The sequence below is a fragment of the Rhincodon typus genome, chromosome 12, assembly GCF_021869965.1.
Source record: "Rhincodon typus isolate 14 chromosome 12, sRhiTyp1.1, whole genome shotgun sequence".
NCBI classification, from domain to species: domain Eukaryota; kingdom Metazoa; phylum Chordata; class Chondrichthyes; order Orectolobiformes; family Rhincodontidae; genus Rhincodon; species Rhincodon typus.
The window spans coordinates 66,936,001-66,963,424 of record NC_063343.1 but is presented as its reverse complement, the minus strand read 5'-3'; positions in this window follow the sequence as shown (position 1 = coordinate 66,963,424).

Genomic DNA, 27,424 nt, shown 5'->3' with positions numbered 1-27,424 from the left:
AGCAGGAAGGAGAATTCACATCAAATGGTAGAATTGTATAACAGAGATAGAGATTACCATTGTGTCCATAGGGCTCATTGTAATAGCTACTCAACTGGCCCCACACCCCTTCTTTTACACAAGAAGATTGCAAATTATCTAATTCCTATTTCACAGTCACATTTGAATCTAATGCCACCATAACTTTTAGGCAATGCTTTCTAGATGCTACCACTGACTGTGTAAATACTTTATCCTTAACGGCAATGACAGGAACAGTCATCCAGCTGTGAAAGCCAAGGCTCCAATAGTGCTGGTAAAGATGAACCAGCTAGTAAAGAATATTAAAAATGTTGTTTTACCACCTGAATTGATTTTCTTAAAAATACTCACCAGTTCAAACACTTTTATGCATTTAAAAGGACACTTAACTTCTCCTACATTCTAAGCTTTTCTTTAGTGTAAGCTTTGAAAGCCTACTAATTGTTTAATTTTTTATGTAAACATAAAAAGAAATTCCAAAAGAAACACAAAAATTATTTTTCCTTTAATTTCCCTCTGGTTGGATTGCCAGTTACTCAAATGGTGCCCTTTGCTCTTTGGCCCCTTGACAAATTGAATCTCCAGTTCCATGACTATACTCCTCAAGATTCTGAAGACCTCTATAAAATCTCCTCTCAACCTCTTCTTTAAAAAGCTCGGCTTCAAAATCTCCAATCTACCAATATAAGTACAGTCGCTCACTGTCAGAATCATTCTGATCAATCTATCCTGCATGCCCTATGATGCCTTCACATCCTATCTAAAGTGTGGTGCCAGCACTAGAAAGTTCAGACAGAACCAGGGTTTTATATAGGGATGACCATGTCTTCTTTATATTTATTTTCTATGCCTCAGTTTCTAAAGCTTAGGATCCTGTACAGTTTCAATTAAACCAAAATAGGGTGGCTGCTGGACATCGGAAATAAAAACAGAAATTGCTGGAGGAACTTTATACATTATTTTTTTCATTTTGTACATTAATGATCTAGATGAAGGAACTGAGGGCATTCTGGCCATGTTTGCAGATGATACTTAGATAGGCAGAGGGACAGGTAGTATTGAGGAAGATGGGAGGGTGCAGAAGGATTTAAACAGTTTAGGAGAGTGGGCAAAGAAATGGTAGATGGAATACAACACGGGAAAGTGTGAAGTCATGCACTTTTGTAGGAAGAATAGAGGCATAGACTATTTTCTAAATGGGGAGAAATTCACAAATCTGATTAAGGAGCTATGGATGAATAAAGATATTGAGGTTCTAGGCAAGAATAAAACAGAATTTTTTTTAGATGTAGACAACTTGGTTCAACTGAATCTCTTAATCAATACAAAGAGTGTAGGGGCATTCTTCAGGAAGGCAAAAAGAGGATATGAGATAGCATTGGCAGATAAGGTTAAGAATAATCCAAAGAGATTCTACAAATACATTAAGAGCAAGAGGGTAACTAGAGAGACGGTTGGGCCCCTTAAAGATCAAGGAGGTTTTTTTTTTGTTGAACTCCAGGAGATGGGAGAGATACTAAATGAATATTTCGGGTCAATTTTTACTGCAGAGAAAGAAATGGAATCTAGATGGTGCAGAGAAATAAATGTTGATGTTTCAAAAATAGCTCACATTACAGAAGAGGAGGTTGGGGAGATCTTCGAAAATATAATGATGGATAAATCTCCGGGACCTGATCTAATGTATCCCAGAATGTTGTGGGAAGTAAGGAAAGAAGTTATGAGACCCCTTGCAGGAATATTTGCATTTTCTATAACTACGGGTGATGATTGGAGGATAGCTAATGTCATATCTTTATTTAAGTAAGGTTGTAAGGAGAAACCAGGGAACTATAGATCTATGACTCTGACTTTGGTTGTGAGTAAATTGTTGGAAGTGATTATAAAAGATATGATTTATGGACATTTAGAGAGGCAAAAATTGATTAAAGATAGTCAGCATGATTTTGTGCGAGGAAAATCATGTCTCACAAACTTGATCGAGCTTTTTGAGGAAGTTACCAAAAAGATTGATGACGGTAGAGCAGAGAACATTGTTACGCATGGTAGACTAATTAGTAAAGTTAGGTCACATGGGATTCAGGGTGAGCTTGCTAATTGGACACATAATTGGCTTAAGGGCAGGAGACAGTGGTTAATGGTGGAGGTTTGCTTTTCAGAATGGAGACCTATGACCAGTGATGTTCCAAAGGGATTGGTTCTGAGTCTTCTTTTGTTTGTCACTTATATAAATGGTTTGGATGGGAATATAGACAGCATGGTTAGTAAGTTTATGAATGACACCAAAATTGGTGGCATTGTAGACAGTGAAGAAGGTTTTCTAAGATTACAGAGGGATCTTGATCAAATGGGTCAATGGGCCAAAAAATGGCAGATGGAGTTCAATCTGGATAAATGTGAAGTATTGCATTTTGGTACAACAAACAAGGGTAGGGTTTATACAATTAATGGTAGGGCATTGGGTAATGTTGTAGAACAGAGGGACCTAGGGATGCAGGTACTTAATTCTTTGAAGTTTGTGTCATATAGACAGGATGGTTAAAAAGGCATTTGGCATGCTTGCCTTCATTGCTCAGTCCTTTGCGTATAGGAGTTGGGACGTTATGTTAATGTTATACAGGATATTGATGAGACATTTTCTGGAATACTGTGTCCAGTTCCGGTCACCAAGTTATAGGAAGTATATTACCAAGCTGGAGAGGGCTCAGAAGAGATTTACCAGGATGTTACCGGGTATGGACGGTTTGAGTTATAAGGAAAGCCTGGATAGGCTGGGACATTTTTCCACTGGAGCATAGGAAATTGAGAGGTGACCTGATAGATGTTACAAAATAATGAGAGATATCGATAGAGTAGATGGTAGTTGTCTTTTTTTCCCTAAGATGGGGAATTTCAAGACTAGGGGGCACAATTTAAGGAGAGGGGAGTGAGATTTAAAAAAGACATAAGAGGCAATTTTTTACACAGAGTGTGGTTTGCGTGTGGAATGAACTTCCTGATGAAGTGATGAATGCGGGTACAATTACAACATTTAAAAGACATTTGGATGGATATGTAAATAGGAAAGGTTTGGAAGGGTATGAGCCAGGAGCAGGTAGGTGGGACTAGTTTAGTTTGGGATTATGGTTTGCATGGACTGCTTGGATCAAAGGGTCTGTTTCTGCACTGTACGACTCTATGCCTCTATGGTCTATGAAATGCAAAGGGACTTGGGAATCCTAGTCCAGGATTCTCTGAAGGTTAACTTACAGGTTGAGTCGGTAGTTCGAAAGGCAAGCACAATGTTAGCATTTATTTCAAGAGGACTCGAATATAAAAGGCTTTATAAGATTCTGGTGAGACCATATTTAGAATATTGTGAGCAATTTTAGGCCCCATACCTCAGGAAGAATGTACTGGCCCTGTAGTGGGTCCAGAGGAGGCTCTTGAGAATGATCACAGGAATGAAAGGCTGAACAAATGAGGAATGTTTGAGGACTCTGATCTATACACAATGGAGTTTATAAAGATGAGGGAGGATCTAATTGAAACTTACAAAATACTGAACAGCCTTGATACAGTGGATGTTGGGAAGATGCTTCCATTATCAGGAGAGACTAGGGCCCAATGGCACAGCCTTAGAGTAAAGAGAAGACCCTTACGAACGAAGATGAGGAGAAACTTCTTCACCCAGAGAGTGGTGAATCTATGGAAGTCATTGCCACAGAAGACAATGGAGGCCAGGTCAATGAGTATATTTAAGACAGAGATAGATAGTTTCTTGATTGTCAAGAGGATCAAAGTTACAGGAAGAAAATGGGAGAATGGGGTTGAGAAACTTATCAGCCATGATTGAATGGCAGAGCAGGCTCAATGGGCTGAATGGCATAATTTCTGCTCCTATGTGTTATGGTCTTATGGAAACTCACCAGAATACCAAAGCACTGAAGAAGAGTCATTGGACTTGAAACATTTACTCTGTTACTCTCACCAAGTTTCTCCAAACCATTTTTTTTGTTTAATTTCAAATTTAATTCTATGACTTAATAGCTAGTTTACAACCTGCCCTACCAACTTCAATAATTTGTGCATATATCCCTCCAGATCCTTCAGTCACTGCACACCTTGAAAATAGTATCCTTTATATTGTATTGTGTTTCTCCTTTGTTCCCACTAAAATGGATCCCTTCACGCTTTCCTGCATTAAGTTCATCTATCACTCAACCTTTTGCACCACCCTGCCAAGACATCACTGGGCCATTGGAATGAGTTCTACAACAAATGAAGGATGTGCTGAAGGGACAGATGTAATGTTTTTATGACGCTAATAATATTTTTAGAGAGTTTATTGAAGCACTAAGAAATGGTGTAAAATGAATAGGGTTTCAGAGGGTGCTGAAGTTGTGCAAAATCTATGCCTGAGACTGGGGGCACAGCACAATTAACTAAAAGGCAAAACACTGCAGATACTGAAAATCCAAAATAAAATCAGAAACTTCTAAATAAAAAAGATAGCAGGTCACACACATCAGTGGAGTAAACAGCAGAATTAAAAACAAATGCAGAGAATGCTGGAGAATCTCAGCAGGTCTGGCAGCATCTGTGGAGAGAGAAACAGAATTAACATTTCAAGTCTGGACTCAAAACTTGTCTGTAGCCTTTGACATGCTTGATCACAACATCATCCTCCAATGTATTGTTACGTTTGCCCAGCTAGGCGGAAATGCTCTTACTTGATTCCATTCTTCTGTATCTAAACATAAGTCACGAATCACCTTTCAGTTCTGAAGAGTCATACCAGACTCAAAACATTACCCTTGCCTCTCTCTCTACAGATGCTGCCAGAACTGCAGAATTTCTTCATTACTCTTTGTTTCAGAATCCTAGCATCTGCTGAACCAGATTGTTTACAACTCTAGTGTCATACACGACTCTAAAATGGACTTGGAACTGTATAGCCATGCCATCACTGAAACTATCTACTTCCATCTCTGTAACATCACTTGACTCTTCCCATTTTTCAGCTCACCGATTAATGAACATCTCATCCCTGCCTTTATTATTTCTACCTTTACTATTCCAACAAACAGGTGAGGTGCCAGAAGACTGGAGGTTGGCTAATGTGGTGCCACTACTTAAGAAAGGTGGTAAGGAAAAGCCAGGGAACTGGAGACCAGTGAGCTTAACATCAATGGTGAACAAGTTATTGGAAGGAATCCTGAGGGATAGGATTTACATGTATTTGGAAAGGTAAGGACTGCTTAGGGATAATCAACATGGCTATGCACATGTGAAGTCATATCTCACTAAATTTATTGAGTTTTTTGAAGAAGTAATGAAGAGGATTGATGAGAGCAGAGCAGTGGACTAGATCTATATAAGACTGTAAGAAGGTATTCAACAGGGTTCCTCATGGTAGACTGGTTAGCAAGGTTAGATCATATGGAATACAGGGAGAACTAACCATTTGGATACAGAACTGGCTCGAAGTTGGAAGACAGAGGGTGATGGAGGAGGGTTGCTTTACAGTTTGGAGGCCTGTAACCAGCAGTGTGCCCTAAGGATCAGTGCTGAGTCCACTGCTTTTTGTCATTTATATAATAGATTTGGAAATGAACATAGGAGGTATGGTTAGTAACTTTCCAGATGACACCAAATTGGAGGTGTAGTGGACAGTGAAGAAGGTTACCTCAGAGCATAATGGGATCTTGATCAGATGGGCCAATGAGCAGAGCAGTGGCAGATGGAGTTTAATTTAGATAAATGTAAGGTGCTGCATTTTGGAAAGGCAAATCAGGGCAGGACTTATACACTTAATGGTAAGGTCCTGGGGAGTGTTGCTGAACAAAGAGATCTTGGAGTGCAGGTTCATAGTTCCTTGAAAGTGGAGTTGCAGGCAGATAGGATAGTTAAGAAGGCATTTGGTTTACTTGCCTTTATTGGCCAGTGCATTGAGTACAGTAGTTGGGAGGTCATATTGTGGCTGTTCAGGACATTGGCGACATCACTTTTGGAATATTGTGTGCAATTCTGGTCACCCTGCCATAGGGAGGATGTTGTGAAACTTGAAAGGGTTCAGAAAAGATTTGCAAGGATGTTGCCAGGGTTGAATGCTTTAAGCTATAGGGAGAGGCTGAATAGCCCAGGGCTATTTTCCCTGGAGTGTTGAAGGCTGAGGAGTGACCCCATGGGGGGCATGAATAAGTAAATAGACATGGTATTTTCCCAGGGCAAGGAAGTCCAAAACTAGAAGGCATAAGCTTAAGGTGAGAGGGGAAAGATTTAAAAGGGACCTAAGGGGCAACTTTTTCATTGAGAAGGTGGTGCATGCAGCATTTACTGCAGACCCGTTTACAAGCTGTTATCCTTCCTCCACTTTAACAACAACTTGTACTTATTTACCAACTTCAGTGGAATAGAATTTCAGGGAACAAGCAACATTTGACACTGAACCAAATAAATTGATATTGGGTTTTTAGGCAAAGGTTTTCTTAAAGGTGTTGCATAAAAGAAGTGTCTTAAAGAAGAAAAGAGATTTGGTGAAAATTAACAATGGATTTCTAGAGACTACAGCAAAAAAAAGTGAAGACATGGTTACCAATTACTTCCAGTTTAAAACTGGAATTTTTGGTAAGCTAGAATTAGACGTGTGCAGATGTTTCTAATGGTTATGGGTCTGGAACTACATAGAGGTAGGGTTGAGGTCATGAAAAGATTTGGAAAGAAAATAGAATTTCTGAATTGAGGTATTGCTTCAACAGAAAACAGTGCAGATCAGTAAGTGTGGGGTTCATTGATCAACGCAAATTTCTCTGCGAAAGGACATAAGTAACGGTTTGAATTAATTTAATTTTATGGAGGGAAGAATGTAGGAGGCTAGTCAGGGACATAGTCATAGAGATGTACAGCGCAGAAACAGACCCTTCAGTCCAACTCATCCATGCTGAAAAGATATCCTAGATAAATCTAGTTCTATGGAATGACCTGCCAGATGAAGTACAACATTTAAAACGCATCTGGACTGGTATATGAATTGAAAGGGTTTTGAGGGATATGGGCCAAATGCTGGAAAATGGAACTAGATTTATCCAAGGAGTGGGAGGGGGAGTTGAAATGGTTCATGACTGGGAGGTGCAGTCGTTTGTCGCAAACCGAGCGTAGGTGTTCCACAAAGCGGTCTCCAAGCCCTCTGCAGGAGGGCCAGGATGGACATGTCGTCTGAGGAATGGGAGGGGGAGTTGAAATGGTTCGCGACTGGGAGGTGCAGTTGTTTATTGCGAACCGAGCGTAGGTGTTCTGCAAAGCGGTCCCCGAGCCTCCGCTTGGTTTCCCCGATGTAGAGGAGGCCACATCGGGAACAGCGGATACAGTATACCACATTAGCAGATGTGCAGGTGAACATCTGCTTGATGTGGAAGGTCTTCTTGGGGCCTGGGATGGGGGTGAGGGGGGAGGTGTAGGGGCAGGTGCACTTCCTGTGGTTGCAGGGAAAAGTGCCGGGGGTGGTGTGGCTGGTGGGGAGTGTGGAGCGGACAAGGGAGTCACGGAGAGAGTGGTCCCTCTGGAAGGCAGATAAGGATGGGGAGGGAAAAATGTCTTTGGTAGTGGGGTCAGATTGCAGATGGCAGAAGTGCCGGAGGATGATGCATCAGATCCAGAGGTTGTTGGGGTGGTACGTCAGGACGAGGGGGATTCTGTTTTGGTTGTTATTGCGGGGAGAGGGTGTGAGGGATGAGTTACGGGAAATGTGGGAGAAACGGTCGAGGCCGTTTCGACCACTGTGGAGGGGAAGTTGTGGTCCTTGAAAAACGAGGACATCTGGGATGTCTGGGAGTGGAATGCCTCATCTCATCTCAGGGGCAGATGCGGTGGAGGCGAAGGAGTTGGGAATAGGGGATGGCATAGGGGGTGAGAGGAGGTGTATTCTAGGTAGCTGTGAGAGTCGGTAGGCTTGAAATGGATATTCGTTTCCAGGTGGTTGCCAGAGATGGAAACAGAGAGGTCCAGGAAGAAGAAAGAGGTATCGGAGATGGTCCAGGTGAACTTAAGGTTGTGGTGGAAGGTGTTCGTGAAGTGGATGAACTGTTCAAGCTCCTTGTGGGGGCACGAGGCAGCGCCGATACAGTTGTCGATGTAACGGAGGAAGAGGTGGGGGATAGGGCCAGTGTAGCTTCGGAAAAGGGATTGTTCTACGTATCCTACAAAGAGGCAGGCATAGCTTGGGCCCATGCGGGTACCCATGGCCACCCCCTTTGTCTGTAGGAAGTGGGAGGAATTGAAGGAGAAGTTGTTAAGGGTGAGGACGAGTTCAGCTAAGCAAATAAGGGTGTCAGTGGAGGGGGACTGGTCAGGCCTGCAGGACAGGAAGAAGCGGAGGGCCTTTAGGCCATCTGCATGGGAATGCAAGTGTATACGGACTGGACATCCAATCAGAAATATTAACTCTGTTTCACTTTTCACAAATGCTTTTTGCCCTCATAATGAGGATTTCCAGGATCTCCTGTTTTTACTTCAGATTTCCTCATTGTTTTCTTATTGTGTCACATAACATTGCCATTGAATATTCTATTATTTAAAACCTGGTGTTCTATGTTCTGCCCATTTCTACAATGAACAGTTCCAGGAGATCTTTCCAAACAACTGCTCAGCAGTTAAGATAACACACAAAAGTGACATACTAATGCAGACAACATACATCTGAGAAGTTCAAGCTTAATTTTGTTTTCAATTTAGATTTTATTGACACATGCTCAAGTACAGAAGTGCAGGAGTACACTGAAAAGTGTACAATGTTGCCCATGTGGCGCCGTCTTTGGTACCTAGGCAAAAATACTTTGGTACAAAGTCGGAAGAGAAAATAGAGTTAAAACGTTAAGATCATGAGGTCCTAAATATGTCCTGGTTCTCTTGACTCATTATCATTCACATTTTTCAATGGATAATGCAGAAGCAGCATTAGTTTTATTCTGTGATTCTTCATTAATATATGCCACTTTACCAGAAGGTGGCAATGTTACACCACATGGACTGAAACGTAAACACATAGCTCGATTTGCAATGTAACTTCTCTCTGTCATTAGCAAAAGACAGAATTGTGTGACTGCAAATAGCTACATTATTTCAGGATATTCATAAACTAAGTTATACATGCTGTCTCTAAGTTGCCATAATTCTTTAAATAAGGCAACTGGTACTTCTTTTGAAGATCTCTTATCGTACCTAGGTTCAAGCTCTGCTAAGAATAACATGGGTAGTTTTGTCTTGTTGGTTTTCCTGGTTGGCTACAGTAGTTTTGCCCAGGAAGATGCAGAAACCCTGCAAAACTGCCAGTGAGTGGCAGAATCATGAGAAAATTCATTTCTAAAATGCTCAGTCCATTCGCAAATGAATTAAGTGGAAGCTTCTCCAAATGTGGGTGATTGCATGTGTGTGCTGGTACTTCATTATTTCTCATTGATATCAGCGTATGAAGGCTCAGTTCATCTGAATCCCTCGAATTACCATCAGAGTCTTAGGAAGATGCAGAGAAATTGGCTGTTCTCTTTCAATTTGGCCTCTTAAGACTGCATCATATCTGAATCTGTCGTTTTGTCTCCAGCTCCTCACTCTGTTATTTCAACAAACAATGTGAAAAAAATTGCTCTTTTCCTGAGAGATGCAATGATAAAGGCACATTTCCTTTGCCACACATTATCTCACATTTTCAGCAACTTCTGGGTCTAATGTGGACTTATTACAAAATTAAAACAAGGAGTAGAATTCTTTCAGAGCACAGTCCCTCCTCATGGGACAAAGTAGGTGCAGATAACAACATTAGTGCCTCCAAATTCTGAATTTACGATTACATTTACTGGAACAAAAGCAATATTTCTTTCATATTTAAAAAACATCTTTCATATTTAAAGGTGGTTCATTTCTCAAATGTGCGCAAGTGGAAACCCATTGTATGCAGAAATATTTGTGGAATCAATCCTAAAAGAAATACATTGCAATAAATTTGAAGCCAACCCGTTTGGTGCAAATCACATGAGCAGGTTACCAAGTGATGGATAGTTTGCTCTACTGTCCTAACTTATTCCAAATATACACCATTATAATGTAAATACTGATATTGGAGTGCTGCCCCATTCCAGGCAATTGGCAGGTACATTTACTATTAAAGTTTATGGCCCAATGATATCAGTGGCACAATATTATACTTTCAGACTCTGAAACGAGGACAATAAAAGCCAAAAGAACTGCAGGTGCTGTAAATCAGGAACAAAAACAGAAGTTGCTGGAACAGCTCAGCAGGTCTGCCAGCATCTGTGAAGAAAAAATCAGAATTAACGTTTCGGGTCCAGTGACCCTTCCTCAGTTCTGAGGACCTGAAACGTTAACTCTGATTTTATCGTCACAGATGCTGCCAGACCTGCTGAGCTGTTCCAGCTACTTCTGTTTTTGTTCTGGGCCTAGGAAGTCCAGATGGCTCTAAAGCTAACTGCTAATCTGTAATGGAACATAGAAGCATAGGAACAGGAGTAGGCCATTTAGCCCTTCAAGCCTGTTCCACCATTCAATGAGATCATGGATGATCTGTGGCCTAACTCCATATAGCTGCCTTTGGCACAGATCCCTTTGGTAACAAAAATGCATCTATTTCAGATTTAAAATTAACAACTGATCCAGCTTCCCAACTGCTTGCGGAAGAGAATTCCAAACATCTACCACTCATTGTGTGCCCCAGTTCTCAGACTACGATCAGTGTGCCTATAAAAGCTCAAGTTAAATCATTTTTGTTATATTTCTAATGCATTTTTGTGAGCCAGAGGAACAGGAACATTTTTTTCTGTGCCCTGGAAGGAAGCCCAGGATTTGCTCATCCCCATGGCCTCCCAAACCTCTCCACATTGTTCCACAAAATGGATATGCTGCCCACACTGGTTAAATAGTCAGGGAGGCTGAGTCTTCACATCCCACCTGGAACTGAAATAATTCCTTTAATTAGTCATTAATTGATCACTTAACAGATTCTATTGTTGAAGGGGAGAGAAGGTCATGCTTGGTTCCCTCTCCAAGTTGGTTTCAATTTAATCCCCTCCCTATCTCCCTATTTGTGACAGTCCTTGTTAATTGTTCTCTTAATTAGAATCACAGATGATCTGGTGGTGATAAAGAAAGTATCCAGAGATGCGTAATAGCATCTCTCATTAGAAAAAAAGCAAATAAAAAATCTTTTCAGGTGGGTTCAGGTGGTACTGCCCCCTACCTCTGAGCTCGGAGATCTGGGTTTGAAGTCCCACCTGCTCTTCAGGTACTTAGTGAAACAAAATATCATGCTTGGGCCATCCTGAACTTAATTCTGGTGGTGGCAGAAAGGTGGCAATCTTCTGGTTCACCAAAGCTAATGAGCTTTTCTTCACGCATCCAAGCTTGCTCACCTGGAGAACAGAAAAATTACACCTTATGCACCAGTCCCTTCCCATCCCCAGTGAATCCCTCTCCATGTCCTTCCAATCCATCTCCTACTTCCCTACACCCAAATCCCACCTGAGTTAAAATTGTTGTCAGATCTATAAATCCCTTTTCAAACAGAACATAAAATTAACGGCAATGAAAAATCTGGATTCAGAAAAGTAATATAAATTACATCGTATTAATTGCAAATAAATTGCAATTTAATATTAAATATGTAATAATAATATTATTACATATATATGTAATAATAAAAGACTGTTTAAATTTGTAAAACAAACACCACATTTTTGCTTTTAAAGTCTAATTCCTTCCGGAACATTCAGAAATTTTAGCTTGCAGTTCTTGAGACTGCCACAAGGTGACCTAATTCTTGTCCTAATTCTTTGAAGCAATGCTGAAAGTGTGGATTCCACAATCGCCAGCACTGCAAAGGACCCCTGTGCCGAAGTTAATGTATAGCGTATAAATGCACAGCAAAGGTATCAAAGGCACTTATTTGATATAACATGGTGAACATAGGAAAGGAGCTTCACATGAGCAAATGATACAATCACCATATGATACAGTTAGACTGCCACTTCACAATGCTGCAAAGCTGCTTCACAGCTGGAGACCATTTGGTCTATTGCGCCTATGTCAGCTCTTTGAAGAAATGATGTTGCCAGGTGTGGGCATAAATAAGAGAATCATAGAGTCATAGAATGCTTACAACACAGAAGAAGGTCATTCATCCCTTCATCCCATGCCAGCTGTCTACAAGCGCTACTCAGCTAGTCCTTTTTCTTCCCTATAACCTGCAAATTCTTTTCTGTATAGATAATTATTAACTTCACTCTTGAAAGCTGTGATTGAATGTGTCTCCATGGCACTGTCAGGTGGTACATTCCAGATCTTAACCGCTCACTACATAAAAATTCCTATGTAATCAATATTGATTCTCATGTCCTACTATCACTTAGAGTCAGCAGGAGGTAAACAATTGTAACTGGGTGAAGAGATTAGCACTAATGAGTAAGCAAAACTGCAAGACGAGTTCTGTAAGCAGCCTTAAAGTGTAAACTTCAATAAGGACCGCATCAAAACGAATGCCAAAATGACACATAGCCTGTGTTTACAACCATGTAGCTGGCTTTGGAGATCCACCTAATGTTTTAATAGAGTCATACACTGAGCTGTTTATCACCAATTCCAACCTAACACCTCCATGGAGCACAGGGTGCATCAATAGTGTACTTACTTCATGACAGATAGCACGATCACATTGGACTCAGGAAAGTCGTGATCTTGGGACCTACCCCAGAGAGTTCCACAGAAAACTTAGGTTGATCACTCAGTGCAGGACTAAACGAATGCCTCTTTAATTCAGAGAAGCCACCTTTAGAGTGCAACATTCAGCCAGGACTTTGTCTGAACTAACAGATCAGCGGAAAGGAGGTTCACTGGCTCCCTTTGAAGAACACAGAAATCCTACTGGAGATTTGACAAATATTTGCCCCTCTACTAATGTAAATAAAACAACAATTTTTAACTGTCATACATCTCATTGCTGATTGTGGCACCTTGCTATGTGCAGATTAGCTGTTGCAACATTACATTAGTGTTATACTTAAAAAAAGGTTGCTTATTTACTGTAAGCATTTTGCAATCTCCATTGGTCATGAAAGAAGCTATATCTTTGCATGCCAAATGTACCTTCGGTCTTGCCCTTGTACCACTAGCACAATAGGTGTCATTCCCATGACTCCTTTGGCATGCTATAAATAGTAATCAGGAAATAACTCAGAGTCTATGCAAGTTTTTTCTAACATTTTGGGGAATAAATTAAACAGGTTTGCCACTTGCCAAGCATATTCCACACCAAGGGACCATTGGATAATAAGAGGTAGGACTCCTTAAGATATGGCATGTATCAAGGACTAAAACACATGTCAGTGGCAACTCTGATCCACCACAAAGTGACATTTCAATGATTTTCAGAAATGATTAAGCTTGGGTGAGTGATATTTCAGTGGACTCCAAACAGCAACATGAACCTATCATGGTATTTCATTCACATCACTAGAACTCTTTATGCCTTCCCGTTAATTGAGAACTTTTCGCACTCACAATCTTCTTTCGGCCCTGTTCATCTAGGAAACTAAAGCAAAGCAGGCCATCACCCCAAAGATATAATGAGACAGAATCTCGTAAACTCTTTAAAATCATACATCTTCACTTCAAATATCTGTCCTCCAAATAAAACTTTGGGACGTGTTCCACTTTCTGGAAATGCAAACTGCTATTACATATCCACACAGTGTGTAACCGTCAGATATGCTTAATAATATTATGGTGGTTTTGAATTTAATAACTTTCATTGACTTGAGTTGAGGGATTATAAACTTGGATTTATTATTAGGAGATCAATAAAAGAACAGGAGAACTTTTTTTTTAAACAAGGCATTTCATGTCTTGTGATACCTGTTTAACGACTGTAAACCTTCTGCCTGGGTTTATGACTGTCAAATTGTAGCTTGCGCTTTAGAAATTGTTCAGGTTTTTCAGTTGATGGCCAACCTAGGGAAGGAAAAGAGCTTCCCAGAACACCTCTCCTGTTTCTGAAAAATATTTTATCATGAGTACAGTGTGGTACCTGGAACCTTGGTCCACTCTGAACCTTGAATGTCCTTTTGAACCATATCCAGAAGAATCCTTGATACTGTGTTTCCTGAGTAAGCTTCATTCGTAAGGTTCACAGATCTGCCTTGTGCTTGGTGACATCTGTCTTAGTGTACGAAAACATCAGCTGCCTGAACCTTTCACACCTGTCCTTTCTTTGCTTTTGAGAACTAGAACTTATTGGCCAGATGTTTTTTGGCCCAAAAGATTCTCTGCAGAGCGATGGTTTTTCCTTTTACCCAGAGTCTGTAAGTGTGTGCATTTTGATTATTTATGGGGGATTAATTGTGTTTTTATTTTCATATTTCAAACTACACCTGTTTACCAGCTTTGCATTACCATTGAAAAGTTATTTTATAATAAACCAATAATTTTGTGCTTATTAAAGAAACCTCATTAAAGGATCTTCTTTCTATTTTAAGTCTAATAGAGATAAAGCATACAATTTGTCACATCAGGACCTGGGTAAAACAATTAACTTTGTACTGTGATCCCCTCAGGTAGTGGGACAAGAGAAAGAAAGTGTAATCCTTCCATTTCAGTCATAACACTAATTTCAAATCATGTCTCGTCAACATGCAAGCAGGTGTTTTGTGGGGGTGGGAGAAAAGAGGGTCAAATAAAATACTTGCTAAGAAATTTGTTAATTACAGTAAATATGAAGGAGTCTGGTTAATTTTAGAACATTTTTCACTTTTTTTCATCTTGGAAAATAAATCAATTTCAATTTGTTAATTGTCACGATAATGGCATTCAGGATATTAAGTACAGGGGAATTTATTTTGTTACAAAATGATTCTGAATCCATAACAACTAAATTGTTTAAGAAGCCATTTTTTTGAGAAATTTCATTGAACAATAGGTTCAACAGCTTTATCAAAATTCATGGCACACATTTTGCAAGGCATCTTGCACAATATCCTTTCAGGCAGATTGATTAATGCAGCGTTAGACTTTTTAAAAATTTTGCCCATAAAGTTAACATAGAAATATAGAAAATAGGAAATGAGCCTGCTCCACAATTCCATATTATCATGGCTGATCATCCAACTCAGTACCCTGCTCCCACTTTCACCACATACCCTTCAATCCCTTTAGCCTTAAGCACTGTGTCAATCTTCTCTTGAAAACGTTCAATGATTTGGCCTCAACCACTTTCTATAGCAGAGAATTCCATAGGCCCTCACTCTGCATGAAGAAATTTCTCCTTATCTCTGTCTTAAATGGACTACCCCCATCCTTAGACTGTGACCCGTGGTTCTGGACTCCCTGTTAATTGGGATCGTCCTGCCTGCATTTAGCACATATGGCCCTTTTCAAACTTTATATATTTGTCTAAGAACATCCCTCATTCTTCAAGGTTTGAATGCATATGGCCCTAGCTCTTCATACAACATTTGAAGGCTTCCCATTTTCCAGCTGTCCCTTTACCTGCAAGCATCCAACTCCCCCCTCATGAACTCGTGAAAGTTCTTGCTAATACCGTCAAAGTTGGTCTTCCTCCAATTAAGAACTTTAAAGTTTAGATCCTTTTCCATCACTATTTTAAAACTAATTGAGTTATGGTCACTGGCCCCTAAAGTGCTCCCCCACTGACACCTCAGTCACCTGCCCTGCCTTATTTCCCAAGAGTAGGTCAAGTTTTGCACCTTGTCTAGTAGGTACATCCACGTATTGAATCAGAAAATTTTCTTGTACACACTTAACAAATTCCTCTCAATCCAAGCCCTTAACACTATGGCAATCCCAGTCTATGTTTCGAAAGCTAAAATACCCCACCATAACCACCCTATTGTTCTTACAGATAACTGAGATCTCCTTACAAATTAATTTTTCAATTTCCTACTGACTATTGGGGGGTCTATAGATCAATCCCAATAAGGTGATCACCCCTTTCTTATTTCTGTTACACCCAAATAACTTTCCTGGACATATTCCCAGGAATATCCTTCCGAAATACAGCTGTATTGTTAACCCTAGTGAAAAAAGCCACTCCCCTTTCTTTGTTGCCCCCCCTTTCTATTCTTCCTACAGAATCTACACCCTGGAACATTAAGCTGCCAGTCCTATCCACCCCTGAGCCACATCTCCGTAATTGCTATGATATCCCAATCCCATGTTCCTAACCATGCCCTGAGTTTATCTGCCTTACTTGTTAGGCCTCTTGCATTGAAATAAATGCAGTTTAATTTATCAGTCCCACCTCATTCTCTGGTTTGCTCCTGACTGCGCTGTCTATTTGACTTGCTCCTTTTCGCTCCTTTTCCCAACTGTACCAGTCTCAGACTGATCACTTGCCTCACTATCTCCCTGGGTCCCACACACCCCCCTCCCTTACTAGTTTAAATCCTCCTGAGCAGCTCTAGCAAATCTCCCCACCAGTATATTTGTCCCCTTCCAATTCAGGTGCAATCCATCCTTCTCATACAGGTCACTTGCACTCCAGAAAAGATTCCAGTGATCCAATAATGTGAATCCTTCTCTCCTTCACAAGCTCCTCAGTCATGCGTTCATTTGCTCTATCATGCTATTCATACCCTCACTAGCACATGGCACCAGGAATAATCCAGATATTACTAGCCCGGAGAAGCTACATTTTAAATTCCTGCCTAATTTCCTATATTGTCTCCGCAGAATCATATCCTTTTCACTTCCTCTGTCATTAGTTCCAATGTATACGATGACCATCTGCTGGTCCCACTCCCCTTTGAGAATATTCTGCAGTCTCTCTGAGATATCTTTGATCCTGGCTCCAGGGAGGCAACATAGCATTTCAATGTCTTGCTGTCAGCTGCAGAATCGTCTGTCTATGCCTCTAACCACAATTGATCACTTGGATCCTGGTGTATCCCTCATTACCTTAGAACCTGTCTATGTACCAGAAACCTGGCTATCAGTACTACATACTCCTGAGAGTCCATCACCATCTACGTTTTCCAAAACAGCATACAAAACAGCTTGTTTGAGATGGGGATGGACACAGGAAACTCCTGCACTACGTGCCTCCCTCTCCTACCTTTCCTGGAGGTCACTCACCTGCCTGACTATATCTTTGGTCCCTCCCTCCCTGCAACTGCCATCCATCACATCTTCTAGCTCCTGTAAATTCCTCAGTGCCTCTAACTGCCGCTCCAACCAATCCATGCAATCCGATAGGATTTACAACCAAACATGTTTCCTGCAGACATGATCATCAGTAACATGGAAACTCTCCCTAATCTCCCACATCCAACAGGAAGAGCACATCACTGTACTAAAGGCCATCTTTGCACTTTGACAATCTACAGACTCAGAAAATAACACATTCTTACTGCTCTAAAAGCACTGCCACAGGCTAACTTCTTACCTATGTTTCTATATATTTAAAGTTTAATTAAGTGGCAGATCTCAACAACAACATATAAACAAAAAAAAACCCACTCTACTCACGATTGTAGATTTACAAAAGAGAAACAGTAAGGTTACACTTTAAAAAGCCACTTAGCTGCTTCTCTGCAATGAGCTCCCACACACAGATTTCTCCAAGATCAGCTGTGAATTTTGCTGTTTGTTTATTTTTCCTAGAATGAACTTCCGTGCCCGCAGATACTTGAAACCAGACAGCAAAGGCAGCAGTTGTGCAAGCTACTGCTGGGTCAAATAGTGGCATAGGTTTCTTTCTCTGTTTGAATCGCTGCCCATGTGGTGTTATAAAGCGGAGATTGACCGCCCCCCTCTGTAAACTAAAACTGAAACACCCGAAGAGGACCACTTCACCCTATATTCTGTAAAAGGTGTGTGAAAAGTGGTGTAACCTGCATTTCAGCAACTTCTAGCGGTTAAACAAAACAAATCCCTGACACCCACTTTACAATCAACAAGACACAATTTATTTATCTAACTCTAACAGTAAACAAATCAACTAAATTATTAACAAATCAAATAAATCCTTTATAACTACTAACTATTACCAAACAAAACAAGATTATAATGGTATGCTGTTCCAAAAAATACAAGTCTCACTTATACATATAAAATAATAAAATAGAATTTAATCTCTCAAAATTACAGCTAGATTACATGTCTTCTGCAATGTGCTGTGCCTTCTCCATCAAATGTTCTGTCAGGAACGCCTCCTTCATTGATTCTTCTGTCAGGAATATTAACTGGTTGTGCTATTGGTACATTTGATTTTCCTTGGATGGTGCTTTCTCTAAGACTTAGAAAAGCCTGTGAGAGCCAGCGATTCTCTCTTAAGAGCTGAGAGCTGTAAACTCTGGCAGATGACACTTAGTTCTCCTGTCTTTATCCAACTTCCCCTTCTTTTATACCCTTGATGACATATCAATTTCTTACAATAGGATTGGTCCTATGTTGTCAAAAATATCAGATTTAAATTTAGTTGGTTTTTGGCATCTGAGTGCCTGGTTCAAAATGATTGGCGGAATTCAAAACATGTTGTCTTGGTATCAAAACAAAACTGCTGCTTGGCCTGATAACTGTATGGCCTTTTGATACATAACATAAGAATATAAGAACTAGGAGCAGGAATAGGCCATCCGGTCCCTCGAGCCTGCCCCGCCATTCAATAAGATCATGGCTGATCTTTTTGAGACTCAGTTCCACTTACCCGCCCACTCACCATAACCCATAATTCCTTTACTGTTCAAAAATTTATCTAGTCTTGCCTTAAACATATTCAGCGAGGTAGCTTCACCCGCTTCACTGGGCAGGCACTTCCACAGATTCACAACCCTTTGAGTGAAGAAGTTCCTCCTGACCCCAGTCCTACATCTGTTTCCCTTTATTTTGAGCCTATGCCCCCTAGTCCTAGTTTCACCTGCTAGTGGAAACAACCTCCCTGCCTCCACTTTATCTATTCCATTCATAATCTTAAATGTTTCTATAAGATCTCCCCTCATTCTTCTGAATTCCAATGAGTATAATCCCAGTCTACTCAGTCTCTCCTCATAATCCAACCCTCTCAACTCTGGAAGCAACCAAGTGAATCTCCTCTGCACCCCCTCCAGTGCTAGTATATACCTTCTCAAGTAAGGAGACCAAAACTGCACACAGTACTCCAGGTGTGGCCTCACCAGGACCCTATACAGCTGCAGCATAGCCTCCCTGTTTTTAAACTCCATCCCTCTAGCAATGGCAGACAAAATTCCATTTGCCTTTTTAATTACCTGCTGCACCTACAATCCTACTTTTAGCGATTCATGCACAAGGACACCCAAGTCCCTTTGCACAACAGCGTGCTGCAATTTTTTACCATTTAAAACATAGTCCATTTTGCTGTTATTTCTACCAAAATGGATGACCTCACACTTATCATCATTGTACTCCATCTGCCAGACCTTTGCCCACTCACTTACACTATCTATATCTCTCTGTAGACTTTCAGTGTCTTCTGCACACTTTGTCTACCACTCATCTTAGTGTCATCTGCAAATTTTGACACACCACACTTAGTCCCCAACTCCAAATCATCGATGTAAATTGTAAACAGTTGCGGTCCCAACACTGATCCCTGAGGCATACCATTAGCCACTGACTGCCAACCAGAAAAACACCCATTTACCCCTACTCTTTGCTTTCTACTGGTCAACCAATCCTCTGTCCATGCCAGTACATTACCTGTAATACCGTGCAACTTTATCTTATGTAGCAGCCTTTGGTGTGGCACCTTGTCAAATGCCTTCTGGAAACCAGATACACTACATCCACAAGATCCCCATTGTCCACCATGCAAGTAATGTCCTCAAAGAATTACACCAAATTAGTTAAACATAACCTACCCTTCATGAACCCATGCTGAGCATTCCCAATGGGAGAATTTATATCCAGATGTCTTGCTATTTCTTCCTTAATGATAGATCCAAGCATTTTCCCCACTACCGAAGTTAAGTTAAATGGCCTATAGTTATCTGCTTTTGGTCTACTTCCTTTTTTAAACTTTGTTTAAATACAAATACAAATGTTTCATTTCAACTGCTCTCTGTACTTCCAGACATCTAAGCTGCTCACAGACTTTTTTAAAATCTCTAAGCATTTTAAAGGTACCAAGCAATGCTATCCCCCCTAGCATTTTACAAATACTGAATTCTAACTTCCTGCCTCCCAATCCACAAATACTCTACCCAATTTCGCAAAAGTAGTCACTGGCCTTTGTCTGTCTTCTTCCTTTTTAAAGTGCTGTTGTTTTGATCTATTTTTCCCCCAAAGTTCCAAAACAATGCAAAAGCCTATAAAACAGTAATAACTGCTCCTAGAATTCAAGGAACTCAGGTCCAACTTAAAAAATACCTCAAAAAAGAAGCAGCTGTTATCGCCACAATCTTTCCCATCCTCCATCTTGGCTGGTACATGTAGGAAATGCTGAATGGCTAGAGAAATTGAAGTTTTGGTGAAGAATAAGAAGGAAGCACATGTCTGATATAGACAGCAAAAATCAAGTGATTCCCTAGAAGGGTATAAAAGCAGTAGGAGTATACTTAAGAGGGAAATCAGGAGGGCAAAAAGAGGGCATGAGATAGCTTTGGTACATAGGGTTAAGGAGAATCCAAAGAGGTTCTACAAATACATTAAAGACAAAAGGGAGAGAATAGGACCCCTTAAAGATCAGCAAGGCTGCCTATGTGTGGAACTGCAGGAGATGGGGAAGATACTAAATAAGTATTTTGCTTCAGTGGGGAGAAGGATATTGAAGCTAGAGAACATTTGGAAATAAAGAGAGACATCTTAAAAAATGTTCATTTTACAGAAGAGGAGTTGCTGGACGTCTTAAAATGTATAAAAGTGGATCAATCCCTGGGACCTCATCAGGTGTATCCTAGAACTCTGTGGGAAGCTCGGGAAGTGATTACTGGACTCCTTGGTAAGATATTTGCATCAAAGATAGCCACAGGTGAGATGCCAGAAGACTGGAGGTTGGCTAACGTGGTGCCAGTATTTAAGCAAGGTGGTAAGAAAAAGCCAGGGAATTATAAACCAGTGACCATGACATCAGTGGTGGGCAAGTTGTTGGAGGGAATCCTGAGAGACAGGTTTTTCAAGTATTTGAAAGGCTAGGATTGATTAGGGCTAGTCTATATGGCTTTGCGCATGTGAAATTGTGTGTCACGAACTTGACTGAATTTTTTTGAAGGCGTAACAAAGAGGATTCATGAAGGCAGAGCAGTGGACTTGATCTATATGGACTTTAGTAAGGCATTCAACAAGGCTCCTCATGGTAGACTGGTTATCAAGGTTAGATCATATGGAATACAGGGAGAACTAGCCAAATGGCTATAGGACTGGCTCGAAGTTGGAAGACAGAGGGTGGTGGTGGAGGGTTGCTTTTCAGACTGGAGGCCTGTGACCAGTGGTGTGCAACAAGGATTGGTGCTGGATCCACTGCTTTTTGTCATTTAAATAAAGGATTTGAATGTGAACATAGGAAGTACAGTTAGTAAGTTTGCAGCTGACACCAAAACTGGAGGTGAAATGGACAGTGAAGAAGGTTACCTCAGAGTACAACAGGATCTTGATCAGATGGCCCAATGGGCAGAGAAGTAGCAGATGGAATTTAAGTTAGATAAATGTAAGGTGCCGCAGTTTGGAAAGGCAATTCAGGACAGGACTTATACACTTAATGGTAAGGTCCTGGGGAATATTGCTGAACAAAGAGACCTTGGAGTGCAGGTTCATAGTTCCTTGAAAGTGGAGTCACAGGTAGATAGGATTGTGAAGAAGGTGTTTAATATGCTCACCTTTATTGGTCAGTGCATTGAGTATAGGAGTTTTACTTAGGTCATTGAAAATTTCAGAAAGACATACCTGCTCCTGTGCTCAAATCCTCTCTCTGTGAAGGCCAACATACCATTTGCCTCTTTCACTAACTGCACAGCTGCATCTTTACCTTCAGCTACTGATATACAAACCACTCAGGTCAAGTTGCTCCTTCTCCTTTCCCAAATCTACCACCATTCAGAAAATGATCTACCATCCTGTTTTTGCTACAATAGTAAATAACCTCATTTATCCAAAATGTAATTCATCTGACAAGTATTAGCCCACTCACGTAATTGTCCAGATCACACTGAAGCATTTCTGCATCCTCGTCACAGACTGCCCCCAACCACCCAACTTTGTATCATCTGCAAGCCTGGAGATATTACATTTAGTTTCCTTATCTAAATCATTAATTTATACTGTGAATGGCTGGGGTCCAAGCACTGATCCCTGCAGTACTGGATGCAACTCAGAAAGTGGCCTGTTTATTCCTACTCTTTGATTCCAGTGTGTTAATCTCCAATGTGCAACCTTATCCAAACCCTTCTGAAAGTCCAAGTAAACATCCGCTTGTTACATCCTTAAAAAAATTTAAATAGATTTGTCAATTATGATTTCCCTTTCATAAATCTATGCTGACTCTGCCCAATCTTGCCACTATTTTCCAGTTGCTCTGCTATTAAATACTTAATAAAGAATTCTTGCATTTTTGCTGTTACCGTTGTCAACATAATCAGTCTATAATTCCCTCTTTTCTCTCCGCCTCTTTTTTAAAACAAAAATTGTGGGTTATGTTAGCTTCCTTCCAATCAATAGGAATTGTTCCATAGTTCATAGAATCTTGAAAGATGACCAACAATGCGTCCATTATTTGTAGGGTCACTTCATTAAGTGCTCAGTGTGTTGCTGAAATTGAAAGCCAATGACAACATGGCCAAGTCAACTGGGCATCTGACAAATATCACATTGTTAAAATGTACTTTTGATGCCAACAACAAGACTTGATCTTCCGTGATGAGTTTCACGTCCAACGAATGTGCAAATGCAGCAACTTGTTCAAATTCAGAGAGGTAAAGGACCTCTATCTATTAGTTTTATCTAAAACTAACATTGGAACGTGCAAAGCAAACTGGCCAGCAACTTTTGTTAATTTGCAATTCATGAGGTCACTCCTAATACAAATGTTATGGACCAGTCCAAACCCATTTCAATTATATCAAGAAGTTAGCTTAGATCCTAACTTTTATCTTAATTAAAAGCATGTGCAAGGTGCAGTGTTCGAGATGTAATTTGATTGGTTACACTATCGGCTTTAAGCAAAACACACTTTATTCTTACCTTACAGTTAAAATACAAACAAAAGAAAGGAGAATTAGAATAACATTAACTCTATTGGAAAACTTAAAAAAAAAATGGATTATTTAACACCCAAACAGAAACTGTTCCAATATAGTAACATCCCATATACACAAACTTGGCAAAGGTAAATTCAGTAAAATAGATTGTCTCACATGTGATTCTGCCCACAGACAGAAGAACAGTTTTTTGCTGTGGCTGGGAGACACATAACAGCTTCCACAGCCAAAGTCAAAATCCCAATAACTACTGAAAGCTAAACAAAAACTCCGGTTCTGTGGGACCCTGACTCCACCTATTCATTGTGTTTCCATTGTTCCAAATTTTAACAAACCTAAGGTCTTACAAGCTGTTTACTTTATTAGCTTCAATTAGATAACTCAGTACCTCTGGTTCAAAGCTCTTCAAAAACAACAGGACAAAACACACTTCTTAAAGCCATAGTATCGTCACACCCAGGTTTATAAAGGCACTTTTCACTCAATCACTATTATTTTTTTCAGCAAATGTTTAGATAATTTCCTTATCTCCTGTGTTCGTGTGTGCGAAATATGTTATCTTCCTATGTTTAGTGTTCGACGTCTATTCACAGATAAAATTACTCGTCTCATCATCCTCCTCATCATCATCACCATCGTGTGATTTACCCATTCTCTCTGTGGCTGTGGTAGTCTTTTCATTTTCCAAAAAACTACTTAAATTTTCAAGTCATCCATCATAGTCATTAGACAAAAAGAACATTAAGACTTAGGAGATGACTCGATGGGCAGAATGCCTCAATTCTGCACCTACCTTCTCCCCATAACTCTTGATCGCCTTACTAATAAAGAACTTATCTATCTCTGTCTTAAAGACACTCAATGACTTGGTCTCCACAGCCTTCTGTGACAATGAGCTCCACAGATTTATCACCCTCTGGTTGATGAAATTCTTCCTCATCTCAGTTCTAAAGGGTCATCCCTTCACTCTGAGGCTGTGCCCTCAGGTCCTAGCCTGTCTTACAAGTGGAAACATCTTCTCCATGTCCATTCTACCCAGACCTCTCAGTATTCTGTAAGCTTCAATTAGATCCCCCCGCCTCATCCTTTTAAACTCCATCCAGTATAGACCCAGAGTCCGCAACTGCTCCTCAAATGACAAACCCTTCTTCCCCAGGATCATTCTTGTAAACTTCCTCTGGACCCACTCCAACATTAAAACTCCTTTCTTAGATATGAGGCCTTAAAATGTATTATTTTCATTCCTTTTGTCTTGAAAACTTCTTTCCATTATGTCTCTTATCAGTCAGCTTTCTCATAAGGCTGCATTTTCTTAATTATAATCAAATTTCTTTATTCGCTCACTCTCCACAGCATCTGATCATTTATTACTTATTCCACGCAGCTGATCTTTTACATTCTTCTCCAAGCTTACATTTTAAGCCATTTATCATGTTGTTTTGACCTTATAGACTGCTCCAAGTCTCACAAGTATACAATACAAGCCTTCAAATCAAGCTATTTATAAGTAGCTTCTTGAGTAGTTTATTTAATCTTTCCCTTAGCAACATCTCTTCTTTCTAAATGTTGCTTTTTCTATTGCGATCTTTTAATTCTTATTTCTCAATTCCATCTTTACTTTAAATGTTAAGTTTTAGAATTTAGTTCAGTGTTGCCCAATGGAAAACATTGACTAGCCACAGCTTGAGCAACCCTGCCTTAGAAACATTCACCAAATTTAATATAAAATTCCTTACCTACCTACATGTAAATATGCTGCACAATTTGGAAAAAGTTACTTAACAATATTCTATTACTATTCAGTAACTGAGGAAATAAAACGCTCATAACAATCAGAAACAACTTGCATACTCTACTTTTGTGGAGTTGAGGCTGAGATGAGATCAGACATGATCATTTTGAATAGTGAATCAGGCTTGAGGGGCTGAATTGCATACTCCTGCTCCTAGTCCTTATATTTTTTTTGCCCTTCCAGTTTATCAACAAATGTACAAAATGCTGACCATCCACATGCATATGTGACATGAATTTAACTATTGAGAGCACCTAGCCAACAGCAATGTTTATTACTTTTTTTTCATTTCCCAATAAGAAGCACAATTAGCCACAATGGGATTCTCAATTAGTCACATTTACTTAATGGCCAATGTATCAGACAACACCGGATTAGTTTATGAGCATTTAGTTTAACAATATCTAGCTGTGAATTCTGAACAGAGCTCTGTCTGCCAGAGCATAAACCAAATGTTCAAACTACTCATCAGAAGCTGCAATGGCCCCTAATCAACAGCTAATATGTCATTGAAAGTCACACGCACATGCTCACAATATATTTTACAGATTGTTTTTAAAATGTAATTATTTTCATCCTGATTGTTTAAACCTTGTGTGGCAAAAATTTAAGTCCTATTTTTGTTAGATATAAAAGGCATATATAACTTATATGAAAGCATGTCCATGGCAGTAGAACTTAATGAATTTCAATTCCATTGACTTTTTCATTAATATCAATTGCCATGAAGAAGTCTATCAAGGTCTTCAAAGGCTGAGGTGGCGTGGGATGATATGGATGCATGTTTAAAGTAATGAAGGGATTTGAATGCAACAATGAAAATTTCAAATTCAAGGCATTGCTGAACCAGGAGAAAAATGTCAACAAAGAAATCAGAATTGAAATTGTGACAAACTTATTCACATGAAGAGCAGTAGAAATTTGGAATTTCTCTTCCCCAGTCCCAGCAAAGGACAGATGTTGGGATAATTTGGTAATTGAAGTTTGAGCTAGACAGAATTTTGTTGATAAAATTATCAAAGGATATGGAGCAAAGGTAGGAAAATGGACTTTAATTACAGATCAATGAACAATGAAGGGAGGTCCGAAGGATTGTAAAACCAATTCTGGTCCCTATTTTCTTACCCTGTAATATAAATCAAAATAAATCTTTTATCCTTGATTAATGTTGATCGCCTAAAACAATCAGAGAGAAATTTTCCAGGTAGCTTTCCTCCGTTAATTGTTGTGGATTTTTATCTGGGGGTTGACTTCTTCCAGGAGATCACATGGTTCTCACTGAGTTGGAACATTATTACGAAGTGTCAGTCATCACAACTATATGGAACAGAGTGAATGGACCAGTTGGTATCTTCATGCATATCATTCTTATCTCCTGGCATGCAGAATGGGACACCTGGAAAAGGTATTCAACTTAGTTTCAGAGATAGTAGGAACTGCAGATGCTGGAGAATCTGAGACAACAAGGTATAGAGCTGGATGAACACAGCAGGCCAAGCAGCATCAGAGGAGCAGGAAAGCTGACGTTTCGGGCCTAGACCTTTCCTGCTCCTCTGATGCTGCTTGGCCTGCTGTGTTCATCCACCTCTACACCTTGTTATCTAAGGTATTCAACTTGCTTCTTTTAGGAATGCATGAATATCATACATAAAAATGTATAGTACAGAGTGAGGCCATTCAGACCATTGTACCTGTATCAACTCCTTGAAAGATCTATTGAATTAGTACTACTCCATGCATGTATATTGCAATGCTCATTCTACATTTCATTGGTTGGATGTTTTAGTTCCAGGAATCATGGATAAAATGGGCAAAAAAATTTATCAGGGACAAAGTATTTGTCATACTCTGGCAAATAGCTTTACTGAAATCTGAAGGTAACTCAATTGCCTGTTCCCAAAGAACAGATGCAAGCTTTAAGACGACAACCAAAGGATTTCGAAAAGCATCTTCAACTTTAGCAATTTCTGATGTAATTTCAGTAATTGAGTAAAGTGGGCTCATAAGTCTAGAATTTAGAAGAACAAAATGGAACTCTATGAGACCTTAATTAGATAGTCATCAAAATTGGCACAGTCATTACGATAGACAATTTACATTCTTTCAGAATGATGTAGGCAGACCACATACCTTTCACTGCCTGCTGACCATAACGATTGTTGTGCATAGCTAAGCACTGATCATGCTCTTGGGAGGATGCGCACCTCAGCAAGGGACCCAGGTTCATATGAGGCTAACATGACTGAAAGCCAGCCTGAAAGTGAGAAAAACTTGTCCTCTAAGCTGCTGCCACGGTGCCACATCCTTCTCATGCTGCAGCCCAAGAAGGAATTCTCCTTCTCCAGCCATGAATGATGGCAAATGGTGTGTCCAGAGTCCAGCAATAATCAATGCCTTTCCCACATAT